The sequence below is a fragment of the Mesocricetus auratus genome, unplaced genomic scaffold (genome assembly GCF_017639785.1).
Source record: "Mesocricetus auratus isolate SY011 unplaced genomic scaffold, BCM_Maur_2.0 Super-Scaffold_4256, whole genome shotgun sequence".
In the NCBI taxonomy this organism is placed as follows: Eukaryota; Metazoa; Chordata; class Mammalia; order Rodentia; family Cricetidae; genus Mesocricetus; species Mesocricetus auratus.
In genome coordinates, this window is record NW_024429182.1 from 45,254,230 (window position 1) to 45,262,814 (window position 8,585).

The 8,585-nt window shown below is 37.6% G+C and overlaps 1 pseudogene; it reads right to left on the reverse strand.

The window, feature by feature from the left end:
- Window positions 1-1,432: 1,432 nt before the first annotated feature.
- On the reverse strand, window positions 1,433-2,399 carry LOC101837097 (annotated as a pseudogene).
- Window positions 2,400-8,585: the final 6,186 nt, after the last annotated feature.

Here is an 8,585-nt window from a genome sequence, read left to right on the forward strand (position 1 = left end):
GACTATAACCAGAGATTTGGCTGAATATTCAGCAACATGGTGGAAGCATAATGGAAAATTCATGTAAAGGACATTTGGGGAAGACGTATATAAATAGACCTCTGTAAATGGTCAAGAGGCATGAAGATATTTGCATCTCATATAAACATTCACCAAAAGGTGATCTCATGTGGGGAAGATGTCAATAATCAAGTGGGTGTAATGACCCATTTTGTTGACAACAGTTAACCTCTTTTCCTTGCCATCCCTGACATTTCCTATGAACAAAGTGACTGTAATAGAGTAATGAGGTTATAAATGGACACATACTAAGGCTGACCTGACCACAACTGTTATGAGTGCCAACTATGCCAACAACCAAGACAAACATTGTATATTTGACATAGCACCATTCCCATGGTGATTAGCTGATGACCTTGTGGAAGATTGACTACATTAGACCACTTTCATCATGAAAAAGGAAGTGCTCTCTCCTTACTAGAACTGATTCTTATTCTGGGTGTGAATTTGCCTTTCTTCTATGTAATGCTTCTGTGTGAACTGTCACCCATAGAATGTACTTTTCTTTCTTGTCATAGTTCACACAGTATTTCTTCTGAACAAGAAAGTTACCTCACAGTGAAAGACATGTAGTTGTGGGCTCATCCTGATGGAATTTGCTGTTTTTTGTATGTTCGCTACCATTTTTTTTTTGGTTTTTTGAGACAGGGTTTCTCTGTATTGTTTTGGAGGCTGTCGGTCCAGCCCAGCCTCGAACTCACAGAGATCTGCCTGCCTCTGCCTCCTGAGTGCTAGGATTAAAGGCGTGTGCCACCAACGCCCGGCTGTTCGCTACCATTTTGAAGCAGCTAACTTGATAGGATCGTCAAATGGTCTCTTGAAGATGTAATTACAAGGTATTTACTAGGACTAAGGAGTTGACATATTATCAGAGTGATCAATCATAATATGAGGGGAGGGATAAATTTGAGTGCTTTTTCACAGTGAAGGTACAAAAAGCATGTCTAGAGAGTAAGGGGAATCTTGAGTCCAAAGGTATCTCTTAGTTCTACCATGTCTTGTGATTAGAGGCAATAAGAAACCAAAACATCCTGGTCCAGACGAGATTATAAATTTCTGAAGTAAATCACCTCTCCTTGCTGAGGTACTGATAGAGGATGGAAAGAATATGGAATGCATAGTAGAAGGTAGTTATAAAAACCAGTTATGGTGACCTGACCAGATAAAGAAATTAAGAAAAAAAGAAATTAATATTAAAGTTCTAAAAATAAATATTTGAGTTCTATTTTATTAACATGGTTGTACATGTATCAGTGTTCTGTTGCTATGAAAAGACACCATGGCCACAACAACTCTTTTATTGTTTGTGGGTTTTTTTTGCTTGGTCAATAGGTTTATTATCTTTATGAAAAAATCTTCATAGAAAATTGCTTTAGCTCTCAGCAGCCTGTTCTTTAGCTCTGAGAAAGCTTGCCTTCTTTTGAGCAGCTCGACCTTGCTTCTGGGCCACAGACATTTTGGGATGGTTCCACCTCTTAGTCTTCACCTCTCTCTTGGGCTTCTTCTCATAGACTGCATTCTCTCAAATAGCAGCGTGGGCTTTCTTACACATCTCCTCCATCATGTCTGGAGTAACGTTGTTTTTTGTGTACTGGGAGTAACGTTGTTCTTTGTGTACTGGGAGAACTGTTCCTTATAAGCATCTTCATCTCCCTCCATTAGGTAACACATACAGTCTGCGATATTCTGTCCCACGACATGCTTCCAATGCACTTCTGCATCGAACTCCTTGCTTTCAGAATCATAACCAGGGGATCACTTGGTACTATGAAGAATAGACAAACTTCCACCCACAGTTCCCTTCAGAGCCCCCAAATCTTTATTGCCAGTTGTAGTTCAGGTAAGACCTGCATCCAAATAGCAAATGAAGGCACCAGGCTGACCATTAATGCTCTCCACACTGTATTCATCTCCAGTCACCTCCACTTGGCCCTCCTAGATCTTGTCCATACCAAACCTGTTTTGAAGCCTGCGGGCCAGCAGCAGGCCAGTAAATAGGCTGCAGCATATCTGTCAGGCCAACTTTCACACTGTATTTTGGTAGCTCCTGTGTATATGCTGCACAGACTATCATATCCTTCTACACAGGCATACGCAATCTGGCAGATGATATCTCTGTTAGTTATACAAACTATCATCCTGTATTTGGGTGTGTTCCACTTACTTTTGTCCTGGATCACCAATCGTTTCCAAGCATAGTAGTCAATTTTCCCCCCTCGCTGCCTTCTAAATCTCACTTGCTACCTCTTAAAGCAGGCCTTATTCTTGACAACTTTCACGAAACCATCCTGCAGAACAGACACCCGCAACCCCACAAAAACTCTTATAAGCAAAAACATTTACTTAGGGATAGCTTACAGACTCAGAGGTTTAGTCCATTGTCATCAACGGAAGCATGGTAGCATGCAGGAAGGCGTAGTATTAGAGAAGGAACCCATAGTTCTACATCTGGATCTGCAGGCAGAAAGAAGAGATATAGAGTCACTGTGCCTTGCTTGGGCTTCTGACCCCAAAGTCCATCCCCTGTAACACACATCTTTCAACAAGGGCACACTTACTCCAACAAAACCACACTTACTCCAACAAGACCACACCTCCCAACAGTGCCACTCCCTGTGAGTCCGAGGAGGCTATTTTCATTTAAACCACCACAGAATGTATGCACCTTTATTAGGCAGAAATTCATGTTTCTCTTCCTGCCCTGTTCCTTTATCACATAACACAACATTGACTGGAGTAATAGCACTGAGTATTATGTCTGTAATATCCCATTCAAGGTATACAATACCAAAAAAGCAAGCATTCTTTGAGAGAATGGCATCTGTTCTAGAAGAATTAGTGCATTTTTGGTTGTATGTAGGATAGTTGTGTCATATTAGGTGTAATTATGACTTTGTTTTTTTTTAATTTGGCTTTTAAGTATGACTATAGAGATGTGGTTGGGTTTCAAGGGATGGAGTTCAAATGGTTGGTCTTACCTGTTTGTTTGGTGGGAATTAGAATGGTCTAGGGGACAAATTCTCCCTACTATATTCACAAGAATACATCCAGGGATGATTAAATGAATGGGTAAAAAGAGGCCTCAAATTTGATGACACCTTCCAGTGGGTAGGCTTGAGATGAAGAGGTCCAAGGAAATGGCAGTTTAAGTAATTTTCGTTTCCTTCATTCTGAGTGAGGACATCTTTTGTAACTGCTGTCACCATCCACTGGCACCAGACTCTAGCTAGCTTCATGGGTCTTTCAGCATGGACTCAGTGCTAGTGAATTTTCCAGGCCTTCCAACCAGAACAAGACCATTGAGGCAGGTAGTTTTGTGGACTGGACAGCTATGGGGCTCTCAGCCTCTCCAAGGTATCCAAGGTATAAATTTCCATTGTTAAGCTACCCAGGCCCATCATATAATCCCATGTTTTTAAAAAATCCTTTTATATAGCATACATTCCTATTGATTTTATTCCTCTAGACACTCTGACTAATACATCTCACCATCTTTAACTGAGTTTATCTCCTTGGAAATTGCAGCTCACTGCACGTTAGTAAGACTTGTTGACATCAACTGTTCATAGGGATCTATTGAATAAAAATGGATTACTAGGAAACTCTAAGAGGTGAATGAGAACTGTGGCAACTATTGCTTTTCTCTGAATCAAGATTTGGAGGGTAAAGTATAATCTTTTTGTTGTACTAATAATAGTAACTAGATTTTAATGTGATTATACCATGATGTTTAAAGATACACAAGAGATTATAGGTAGGTAGGTAAGTAGATTATATATATATATATATATATATATATATATAGAGAGAGAGAGAGAGAGAGAGAGAGAGAGAGAGAGAGAGAGAGACAGAGAGAGAGACAGAGAGAGAGATGACAGACACATAGGAAGGTAGATAGATAGATTATAGACATGTAGATAGATGATAGGAAGACTGACAAATTGAAGAACTGTATGGAACTCATCTAGACAGATTGTACCCCGGTAACTGATAATGTCACACAAACTGGTGATTCAGAAAATGGGTTCTTCTGCCACTGCTGATGCATTCTGCCATCACTTATACTCATTTTGCAAATGCAATGCCAGCACCTTTTCACCAACTTTAGTCTTATGACACAGGGAAAGCAACTCTGTTCAAAGTCAGAAAGGCATTCTGATAATTTAATGTGGGGTACACTGCACAGTACATGAGCTGGCTCATCTGTACCCCTTAGTATTTTGAAATGTCTTTGATCTGTTCCAAGAGGCTGGGCAAGTTCTCCTATATTTAATAGACAATTCTTATTTCTATATTGGTAACAACTTGTAGACACCTTCATTGCTGGAGTCAGATAAAGCAAATAGGTTTTATTTTTGCTAGGAAACATAAAGTTGAATCCCTTGCCCAAGAACAAATATGCCCTTTACCCAGTTTTTACAACATTTTCCATGCACAATTGTGCTTTATAATGAGCAAATTTCAGTATAATATTGAGAACTATTAATTTATACAAATTAGGAATTTGCCAGAAACTACAAAATGAATTGATTGACACAACAAAATAGGAATGACTGTGACTATTGCTGCATATACTTGCAGCACATAGATGCATAGCTTCCATGATTACATCTAATACTAATCATAAGACACATTCCAACTTCAGAGATATTATTTAAAGTGAATACATTTGATAACTAATGAGATAAATTTCTTTGAAAAACTGTGAAAACCTTCTTGCCAGATAATGCTGTCCGTTGACTACCTTGATATAGTATGCCTAAGCACTTTCCTAAAAATATGATATTAAGGCTATTTAATCCCAATAACAATGAGGAAAAATTACCAATGAAGCAGCATGGAAACTCCAAACAAACCAAATAAGCTTAGGAACCAAGTGTAATCACGAAGAAAGAACAGAGAACAAACAGCAGAAATTAGTTCAGTTTTTCCTACCATATACTAAGGGAAATTCTTAATGTATTAAAGGATTATATGAAAAGAAGAAAATTGGGAAATAATAGATTGCCAATAGGTACCAGAAAACTCGCCTTCAGCAAAGTAAGAAATAAGTTTTATGAATAAAAAAATTAAATATCTCTAGGGTGGGGAGGTGGTGGAAGACCTAGGAGGAGTTAGGGGGAAAGTAAGGAGTGATTATGATCAAAACACATTGTATGAAATTCTCAAAGAATTAGTATTGTTATGGAATAGTTTTTTTTACACTGTGAAGGTGTGTTGTTCTCATTGGTTTAATAAAGAGCCAATGGTCAACAGCTAGGTAGGAAGCAGTTAGGTAGGACTTTCAGAAAGGAAAAAAAGAGAGCATAGGGATGAAGAAGGGTGGAATCACTAGGAGACAAGGACAAATGTAAGATGAACTTAGTGTGTTGAAAAAAGATATTGAGCCATGTGGTAGTACATAGACAAGAAATATCAGTGAATTTAGGCTGTAAGAGCTAGTTAGTAACAATGTTAAGCTATTGGCTGAGCACTTATAATTAATAATACATCTCTGTATCATTTATTGGGGAGCCTATGGTCCCAAAGAAAAACACTGCTTCCATAATATAGCCATGATATTTTTAAAAAGGAAATAGTTGGTACCTCTCTCACCACAAATAATAATGTGATTATTGTACCAGTAGGAACTGTAAGAATGGAGGAGGGAATAAGAGAGGGTAATAGGGTACATAAGTTCACAATACATTTTATATAAGTATGAATTGTAAAACTTTATTAAATATAATTTTAAATTAAAATTCTTCTATACATAGTAAAAGACAAGTAGCCAATGAGAAATGTTTGACATATAGATGTAAGATATCAGATTAAATAAAGATATATAAAAATTTAATAAGAACCTAATAACTCACAGAAACACAAACAAAAAATACAAGTAGCAAGTTCTCAAAGGAAGCATACTGATGGTAATTAATGAAAAATATTGACTTCCCAGAAATTTAATATTCAAATTATGATATTTTTCATCCAACAAAGCTTTGTCTTTTCTTAAAATTCAGTAAGTGAGGAAATAAAATGAATATTTCATATTGTGCATAGAACTGTAAATTGATGAGCCTTTTTCCAAGGGTAATTTAAAGATTTTTCAAATATACAAATTTTCTTTGGCAGAATTGTACTATTGCTTTATAAATTCTTCCCGGAACCCATAATGAATGAAAACTTGACTATATGCAACATGTTTACATGGAAATACATATCACAATATTAGTTGTTATGTTTTTAAAATCAGAATGCACTTTGATGCACATGAGTAAGTAGAAGTTGGATCTACTACTTGTAACTCTTCTGTTTACACAGTGCATTAAGCATCAGGGTCGTTGGGTAGATTTTACAGTAATACCACAGCACAGCCATATTTGAAAGGAAGTAGTTTAGGTTTAGAGAGATGGTTAAATTAGTAAAGTGCTTGTTCTTCAAGAATTAGGTTGTAAGTTTGGCCCCCCAGTATCTACTTTTAAAAAACAGATATGGTGATGCACTCTTATAAGAACAGCACCCAGAAGATGGATCCCTGCCACTTACTAGTCAGCCAGTCTAGCCTATGGTGAATTCAAGGCTGGTGAGAGATGATGTCCCAAAAGACAAGGGAATGGCATCTGAGAAACAAACAGAGGTCAATCTCTAGATTCTACGCATGCATATTTGTATACATATGAACAAGTACACACACATAAACACAAACAAAATTGAAGTACTTTTAGATGATGAAATTAGTCATATTTCATAACAGGAAACTTCTTATTTATTTTGTATACTTTTCTTTGTCTTCAAGATACTTACAATAACAATGTGCTGTTTTTCAACCAGGGTGTAGAATGCAAGGGAGCACTTTGGCAAGCAATAATAATATTGCTTAATAGACAATGCAGATGCTAAAAGCCATGCCCAGCAGACATTGCCTTAGTTGTGATTCACACTGCTTCCTGAGATAAACAAGATGAGATTATTATCATGCTATATTTTAGATTTTGGGGATTAAGAAGACAATATTATTTTTTATTGGTAAGAGGAAATTTTCAACATACATATATACTTGATTAGCTTTAAATCGTACACTGTGTAGCTGTGGGCTTTGATAAGGTTGTTATACAAAGCTCTCAGATGGTTTCCACTGCCATTTGCATTCTGCTCAGAATCTCCCCCTGTCTGAGAGCTAAAGAAGCACTCAGATGGAAACAAAGAGAATGTCCTGCTCAGTGGCAGAGTCTGCATTTTCACTTACTTGAATACAGAAAAACACTTACATGTAATTATAAATACTTTTTAAAATAAATTAAATTCTTATGACTGAGAACTAGCACCATATCACTGTGTTCTCAACTGGACAGACCATACCAAATAAAGAAAAGTTCTCCTGTAACACTGGTTTAAAAACACCATTGTCACCATTGTAGAAAGGGCTTTTGACCCCACCTCTCCAAGCATACTAAATATTTTGATATCTGTGGTGCTTTGAAAGAAAATGACCCCCAAAAGAAATGGCATGATTAGGGGGTTTGGCCATGTTGGAATAGGTGTGACCTTGGAAGAAGTGTATCACTGTGGAGGTGGTCTTTGAGGCCTTAGATATATTCATGCCACACCCACTGATATAGACCACTTCCTGTCACCTGTGCAAGATGCAGAACTCTCAGCTACCTTTCCAGCACCATGTCTGCCTGCATGTCCCCATGTCCCACCAGGATGATAATACACTTAAACTCTGAACTGTACTCCAGCCACCACAAATGATGTCTCTAAACAGCAACAGGAATCTTAACTAAGACACCCTCCCTTTAGTAAAAGCAGGATTCAACTTACTTGCTCATTAATGTGAGAGCTGCTTTGATTGCCCTGCCTGCTACTTCCATCAGCTTGTGAATGAGGCAGCATTTCTGTCATTTTGGGCTAGAATTCTGACAAACAGTAGGAACCCAAATCTATCTCCCCAGAGGCAGGAGGTGGGAGCCTCAGATGGTATTTTTACTTTACTGCCTGACTCTAGGACTCAGGAATTTTTTGTGTTTTTAGATTGTTTTTTTTCTTCCTAACACAGAGAAAAGCTAATTGCACAACTGACCTTACTTAGCCATCATTTGAGCAGTACAGTCACGTGAGTAGTATTATGACAGGGCAAGTACTTGGAGAAAAATCGCTGTAGCATACAAAACTTCCAGACTGTTCCACAGTAGAGGAAAACAGAGTGCTGGTACACTTCCATCTTAATGCTGTAAGATTTAACACCCTTCTTTTTTGCAAAGCCACAGGACTTTAAAGTAATGTCTACCTGATTTAATGTGTTTAAGCAAAAAGATCCCCCACTCACCCCCAAACATTTCTCTTTTGAAAACACTATCTGGGTGGCAGAAACTATGGCATCAATTACAGAAATGTTACTGACAACAAAAACATTCAACTCACTAACAAAGGTCAGCCGTAAATCTCTCTAAAATATGTATAGCTCATAAAAGTAATGGGTCGGCAACTGTGAGGGAAACAGATGTTCATAAAACCAGCATTAACCATAAAGACACTGTAAA